We start from the raw sequence: 8,550 nt of genomic DNA on the forward strand, positions 1-8,550 counted from the left end.
CCCTCCTCTGTTACCACAGTTTTACCCACTCATCATGAGGCAGGATCACCATCCCAGATTAAAACCCTGGGCTAGAGCTTGTGTTTTATTTTTGGCTGCCTGACTGCAAAGCCACTCATGCTTGAATGCCCACACAGTCTGTTGTTGCCCCAGGTTTCCTGGACTACCCTAACATTAGTCACTACCAAAGAGTTGTTTTGAACCTGAGCAGTTCTTTTGTTTTAAGGAGCAAGTATAAGACAAGCTCAGTTAACAAATACATTAAGTCATCTCATTATGGGAATAAGGAATTAAAATTGTATGCTTTCAATTGAGTCAGAAAAACAATCAAGAGATTTTCCAATGAAAGGCTGGTTCTTCATCAAAATCATATAAAAACCCCTGACAGAGAGTCACTGATGAAACCTCTTTGGGACCCCTCGCACACTGTGGGAGCTTTCCTTACTTGCTTCTAACAAATCTGTTACTGAATTCTCACCCTCCATTGTCTGCATGCTTCATTCTTTGGGTGTGTGAGACAAGAACCCTCCAGCATTCACAAGACTTGTGTTACAATATCATTGCAGTCAGTACAGAAGAATTCTGTGACTTCAAAAGTGAAGGAATTTCTCCCCACCAGCAAGAAAACTCTTCTGTGGTAGTAGACGTCAATTCAATTCCATTCTGACTCTTCACCGGGACACAGCGTCAGATCCCACACGTTGTGGGCTTAGTCCCAAGTACTGCTTCCCACACTTCAAGCACCAACTACTCTGATCAGCAAGCCAGTCTGGGTTCCCATGACCCCCCTGGGAACTGGACTAATTTGATCAGGTGGCTAATAGAACTCAAGGGAACACTTACGCTGACTAGTTCCTGATGCAGACACACAGGTCTCCACCTGTGTGGGATGCGGGGAGCATGAAGCTTCCAAGTCCTCTCCAGGAACACACCTTCTTCCAGGAACCCCACATGTTCAGTTATCCTGAAACTCTCCCACCCTGTCCTTTTGGTTTTTTTTGAAAGCTTCATTACAAAGACAAGATTGATTAAATCACTGGCCATTGGTCATCAACTTAGTCTCTTTCCCTTTCCCAGAAGTTGTTGGTGGGACTGGAAGGCCTGACCCTCTAATCCATCCTTGATCTTTCCAGTTACCAGCCCCCACTCTGAAGCTTGATGAAGGCTGCCAGTCACCAGTCAACAGTAGCATACAGAAAGACACCAGTGCTTCAGGGATCCCAAGGATTTTAGTAGGATCAATCTGCCAGGAATAAAGGAACTAAGACCAAATATGTTTCATAATATCACAATGAAATTCACAACATGAACAATATAAAGAAAAAAATTTTAATAGGTGCAAAAAGAAAAACATTTCACAAAATTTACCACATATTTATAGTACAAACTCTTAATAAAGCCACTGCTCACTGATAATAACATTGTAATTACAAGTAAGAGGAAAGTTTGTTAGCCTAGAAATGGTGTCTATTAAAAAGGGGTTAGCATAATTCTTACGAGGGAAACATTAGAGGCATTCCCTTTAATTGTTTCTTTAGCTTCAATTACATTGAGTACTATACTGGAAACTCTAGCCAGCACCCTAAAGAGAAGAAATTTAAAGAATAATAATTGCACCGAGGGCCATGGTCCACACCTGTAATCCCAGAAACTTGGCAATTAACCTTAAGCAATTTAGGAGACCCTGTGTCAAAATAATAAAAAGGGCTGGGGATGTGGCTTAGTGGTCAGCACCTCTAGGGGTTCAAACCCCCCATACAGAAAAGCATAATAATTGCAAAGGAAGAAATAAAGCTGTCATTTGCAATTGACACAGTTGTCTGTGAATCTGAGTATGAGATCAATGTTTTAGACATCAATAACACATAAATAGAAGTAAATTACATTCATGTATACCAGAAACAAATAGCTAGAAAGCATATTTAAAAAGAAATACTGTGACTTTTGTATCAAATGTCACAAACATAGGAGTTAAGAAAAGATAGACAAAACCCTAACAGTCAAAATTATAAAACTTTAAGAGACATAAAAGATTTGAATAAATGGAAAAATATATTCATGTTTATGAACATTTAGTATGGTAAAGACATAAATTTTCTCCATATTCATCTGTCAATATGGTTCCAATAATACCCCATTCAACGAACTTCCTTAATTGATCTCAAAAGGGCCAAGAAGAGCAAACACACTTGAGTGGACTTTGAGAGCATGATTTATTAAGAAGCTGTAGTACTGAAGACAGTGTGGCTCTGTCAAGGGAGGAGGGTCTGAGGAGGACCCAGAGAGGGGGACCTCATTCAGGACGATGGGGTCCTTCACATACATGATACAAAAAGTGTTCAGCATGAGTCAGATATTCTTCAGGTGAGGACCATGCACCTGAAGAATGCAGGCTTTCTGAAGGTGAGAAGCAATTCCTTGATGTGGGGTTTTATATATGGAGGGACAGTATCTAGGGGCTGAACTAGAGGAGGATGAAGAGCGGAGTTAAGTTATTTCATCCCAGTTTTCCTTATGGTTGAATATTCCCTGGCCTCATGCTGCTCTTTACAGAGAAGGACTTGGGCACATGCACTTGGGCCAGGCTGTTCAGGAGCTGCTTCTTTTGCATTCCAAGGGATCATGAGGACTTTCTTTTAAGACACAGTATATCTTTTTCCCTCTGTATCCATAAATTTCTATCGTAGCACTAGCCTATAAAAAAGAAGAGAATGTGGGACTGGGGATAGACTGGAATAAATAGCTCTGTATGGTGTTCAGTGTAGCTTCCTTGTAGGTCCCCTTTATCATTTTAAAGATCTTACATTATTAGTTTGCTTAATTTTTATCATAAATAGATGTGGTATTTCATTCAATATATGTTTTTATTTTATTTTGTTTTTTAATTTTTTTGGTACCTGGGATTGAACTTAGGGGCACTAGACCACTGAGCCACATCCCCAGCCCTATTTTGTATGACAGGATCTTGCTGAGTTGCTTAGCACCTGGCCATTGCTGAGGCTGGCTTTGAACTCACAATCCTCTTGCCTCAGCCTCCTGAGCCACTGGGATTACAGGTATGCGTCACTGTGCCTGGCTTAAGTTTTTTATTTTATGTTTGATTCATTATTTTAGAATTATGAATATCAATGGATATGAAAGGATACAAATAACTGCAGTCTTGAGGGAGTCACACAGAAATATTATTGAAAACCAAATAGTTGAAATTTAAAAGTTTAATAAGTAGACTGAAAGCACAATAGATACAAATGAAGAACAAATTAGTGAACTAGATCAGGTTGGCCAACAGATGCAGAAAGCATCAGGAAGGGCGAAGGAGATAGAAAACATGAAGCAAAAAACCAGAGGTTAAAAGCGGAAGTGACAGAAGTCCTTACAGGAGTCCCAAAGGGAGGGGGGAAAACAAAGAGAGGGGAGTAAATACTTATACAAAGAAGGGCTGTGAATTCCCAAGTTTTAAAGAAGATAAAAGACTTCATTCAGATTGAAAGGGTTTATAGAGCGCCAAATTATGTGTGTGTGTGTGTGTGTGTGTGTGTGTATCAGTCACCATGGAAAGATGAGAGTGCAATTTCAGAAGAACAAAGACCAAGGAAAGTTCTTAAAGCTCCCAAGGTAAAATTGCAGGTTACACAAAGCAACCAGAATAGATTGGCAATGACAACCTGAAAAGCGGCCCTGGATTCAAGAAGAAAATGGTTACTGTTCACAAAGTGTTGAATGCAAGAGTAAAAATAAATACAAGGCAACAATGCAAAATGTATTGGAAATAAGGCAGAGGAAGGAGGAGCGAAAGTTCAAGGCCAACCGTGGCAACTTAGTGAGACCCTGTGTCAAAAAACATAAAAGAACCAGTGATATCATTCAGTGGTAGAGTATCACTTGATTCAATCCCCAGTATGGGGTGGGGGTGGGAGGATGGAAATAAAGCAGTCTTTGTTAAAACTGCAGTTACTAATATGCTTTCATCTCTTTCTTAAAACTTATATTCATAATTAAAGAACAATTATTTATTCAATTTATAACAGTACTTAGCACATGTATAGTCCTAAAAGGCACAGATGTAAAAAGATGTTTATTGTTCATGCATAAACACGGAAAACTGTTATTTTTAAAATTTAAATTATTTATTTACTTGATTAATTTTTTTGTTGTTTGGGTTTGCTCAAACTGGCCTCAAACTCTTGGGCTCAAGCGATCTTTCTGCTCAGCCTCCTGAGTATCTGGGACTATAGGCATACACTACCATACCTCCAGCAAAATTGCAATGTTGATTGCTGGGACAGAGGTGACCAGAGGGAAGGGTCCTCTGTAAGGAATTTAACTTCACAGCTACTAATAAATTTAGGAATTTGAAAGAGATTAGGGGGCTGGGGATGTGGCTCAAGCGGTAGCGTGCTCGCCTGGGATGCGTGCGGCCCGGGTTCGATCCTCAGCACCACATACCAACAAGGATGTTGTGTCCGCCGAGAACTATAAAAAAAAATAAATATTAAAAAAATTCTCTCTCTCTCTCTCTCTCTCTCTCTCTCTCTCTCTCTCTCTCTCCCCTCTCTCACTCTCTCTTTAAAAAAAAATATTAAAAAAAAAAAAAAAAAAAAAGAAAGAGATTAGGAACCCATTACCAGAACTGGTAGCTACAGTCACTTTGTTTCTGCTACCATCTGCAGTAGCAAAACAAGATGTTTCAAATACCACATCCCTGTTTGGGGTAAATTTTAAAGTATTCACAAATACCCCTCCTTCTAGTATGCAATGAGAATTCACCACTCCTTCCTTAGATAAGTGAAATCAATTTTTTTTCACCTCTAGTCTGGTCTTGTGGCTTCCTGTGACCAACAGGTTATGGGTAAAGTGGCATTCAGCAGTTTCTGAGGCTAGTCCTTAGGAAGCACTGCAGTTTCTACCTGTTGGAATGCTGTAGGAATGTGATTGATCTTCAGAAAGATATGTAGGGGAGCACTAAGTTGCCTAGGTGTCCAATAGCACCAAACAGCATACACCTTGAGGGAGGGCAAGGGAAATGGGGATGTAACTGCCCCAGCAACCCTCAGAAGCCTGAAAAGGAATCAATTATTTTAAGTCACTAATGTGGGAAGGTAGTTTGTTAAGCAGCAATAGACAACGGATCCCTTTTATCTTTGTGCTGAATTCAAGTCTTAGCTGAGAATCACAGTAACCCTGAGAATCACAGCAGCACCGAGATCCAGGAAGCGTTCTTCATCTTCCAACCTTTGTAGCATTGGAAGAGCGTTGAAACAAATCATGAAGAAGACACACTGTTAGGCTATAAACTAATGGGAAACCCTATTCAAAATATGTCTTTCAGAAAGTCAGTTTACATCCAAGAAACAGAGGGAAAACAGTCCAACTCATTTCATGAGGCTAGCATAAATTTCAGAGAAGGGAAATAGTTCATGAACACCAAAGTGGAGTCCTTTGGATTTTAAATACAGATGTAAATTTAGCTACTGAACCCAACACTGCCTTTATCAAGGATTTGTCTCCAAAACTTAATAACGATGAATTTAATGGCCATGAGTCAATCTATCGATATAATTAACATGTTAATGGACAAAAGAAAAATGAAATAGCAAGGTGGGCTGGGGATATAGCTCAACTGGTCGAGTGCTTGCCTAACATGCACAAGGCCCTGGGTTCAAACCCCAGCATCACACACACACAAAACAAAAAACAAACAAAAAAAAAAACCAGAAATAGCATGTCAATAGATGTAGAAAAGCTTCTTATAAAGTTGAATCCTGATTTATAATAAAAATAATTAGAGTAAAAGAAAACCTTATTTGATAGAAACTATATACAAATACCTACAGCCAGCACATATTCAGTAGAGAAACCATCTTAATTAGGTTTTTCTCTGCTGTGACTAAAAGATCTGACCAGAACAATTGTAGAGGAGGCAAAGTGTATCTGGGGGCTCACGGTTTCAGAAGTCTCAGTCCATAATCAGCTGGCTCCATTCCTGGGGCTCAAGGTGAGATGAGACTGAACATCACGGCCCAAGAGTGCGGTGGAAGGAAGCAGCTCACATGAGGATCAGGCAGTAGCATGTGAGAGTCCACTCTCTAGATACAAAAATATATACCCCAAAACCACACCCTCAATGCCTACCTCCTGCAGCCACACCCTACCCACCTTCAGCTACCACTTAGTTGATTCTTATCATCGGACTAATTTGCTGATTGGGTTAAGACTCACAACCCAATCATTTCTCCCCTAAACATTCTTGCATTGTTTCTCATGTGAGCTTTTGGGGGATACCTCACATCCAAACCATAATAGAACCTGAGACATACCCACTTTAAAACTGGGAATAGTACAAAGATGCCTACTGTTACTGCATGCAGATATTCCATGTGTACCATGATGTAAAAAAGATTGCAAGCACGGCTACAAAGTAAGATTTAATCTCACAATGAATGAAAACAAAAGATAACCTGTACAAATATCAAGGTATAACACGTTTATGGTACTGCCTATGTACTATTGTGAGATGTCTGTATTCCCCAAATAAATTTATAAATCTGGGCTGGGGATGTGGCTCAAGCGGTAGCGTGCTCGCCTGGCATGCGTGCGGCCCGGGTTAGATCCTCAGCACCACATACCAACAAAGATGTTGTGTCCGCCGAGAACTAAAAAATAATAAATATTAAAAAATTCTCTCTCTCTCACTCTCTCTCTTTAAAAAAAATAAATAAATAAATAAATAAATGTATAAATCCATTGCAATCCCAGAAAAAATTCTAGAGATTTTTTTTTTTAGAAAGTTGAAACATTCATTCTAAAATTTATATGGAGGAATAAAAGTACATAAATAGCTAACTCGATTTTTTAATGATGATACCAGGAAAACCATAAAACAGAATAAGTTGTGCAGAAATAAATTCAAGTATATATGGGGGTTAGGTATTTGAAAAGCATGGGACCACATATGGTGGGGTAAGTATATAGTTGAGAAAAATGTTCCATACAAAGATTAAAAATGGAAAGCATCTTCATGACCCCAGAGTCATAAGAAGCAGGACAGTTATGTAAGCGTAGCTATGAGACCAATAGTTGATGGGTTAGACTACAAGAATAGTATTTCCACAAAATATATTTGTAATCAGGGTCTTGGTGCAAGAGATTTGCAAGACACTTCAACCCACAGAGAACTGATATCCAGATCTTACCTAGAATAACTGAAACTCAGTGTTTTCTTCCACTGTGAATGTTGGGAATGTCAATCTAAACATCAGAGAGATACTCTCCAAATAATGACACTCATTTGGGCATAGCAGAACATTGCAACAGAATATGTGTGACACAGTGAGCTATGTGCCTATTGAAGAAGGTTGAAGGAAGGAGCAAAAAGCAAAAATGAGGAATCATGTAAGATACTTTGAAACAATGCCTGGCCACAAAGATTAGTAACAAGAGTGGTATCAGTCTGAGGTTGAAGAGATAGCTGTTGGGCATTTCTGGCGAAGCATTTTTGATGTAGGCTATGGTGGCCTTTGTGCAAGGTTGTGGTACTGGCAGAGTCTTTTGCAATGATTACTACCACGCAATTGGGTAGGGGAACCCTTCCCACATAACTTCCTGACTTCATTTATTACAGTTGTTACTGTTGACATTGAGGTAGTATAAAAGAAATAAAAAGGTAAGAAGCAATCATATAGGAAGGCCAAGGAAATGTAATTTTAAGTCCTATGTGCTTTCCAGGCCTGTTACTCATCAAGCTAGTCGATCTTCCAAGCCTGTTGCTCCCAAATTTCTGTAAATCTTAGTTACTGTAAATTCATCCACTCACAATAACTACCTTGTGTACTGTTAATTAGCTCACCGGTAAATAGATTAAGCAAGGAGAGAGATGATATTTTAAGCAATCTATAATTCAGAGGACTTCCCAGTGTGATCTACTGATCAGAGAATAAAGACCATATCAGTTAAGGATCCTGAGAACTATCAGATCGATGTCATTCTTACCCACCTTCCCATATGCACCCCTTACGAAGTTTCCTTTAACAAAAGAGCTGGCAACCCTGAAAATGTATCTCTTATTCTCCAACTGGCCACATTCTCCCTGGAACACATACTCCTTGCTTTCCTAAGTAAATCTGCCTGCACCTCTAGTGCCATGTGCTGAAATTCTTTTCTATCAGGTACTTAAAAGACCCCACTGGACCCCATTGGTCCTAAGTTGAGATTTATCTTGTCTCCAAGTCCTCAGGACCCTCTCTCTAAGATACCTCTTCTCCAGTGATAATGAGAGTGACTCCGTTTTGATTTTGAAAACTTCCATATGGGATAAGTTAGAGTAGCATTAGCTACATTGTTTTACAGTTGTTGGGATACTTTGAGAAGATCCCTGTTTTCACTTATCACTATGTGGCGAGGGGGCAAAATTGCGACGTATGCAGTCGAGGTGAGAAATAAAGAATGTCCACGCCTTCTGCCCCTTTCAATGCTTTATTACTAAATACAGGTTCACTCTATAGGTTCTTTGCCAATGTCTTGGCTGGGCACAAGATCACAAGCCACCACACA

Source organism: Spermophilus citellus (genome assembly GCF_964194105.1).
Source record: "Spermophilus citellus genome assembly, chromosome: 12".
Taxonomy (NCBI): domain Eukaryota; kingdom Metazoa; phylum Chordata; class Mammalia; order Rodentia; family Sciuridae; genus Spermophilus; species Spermophilus citellus.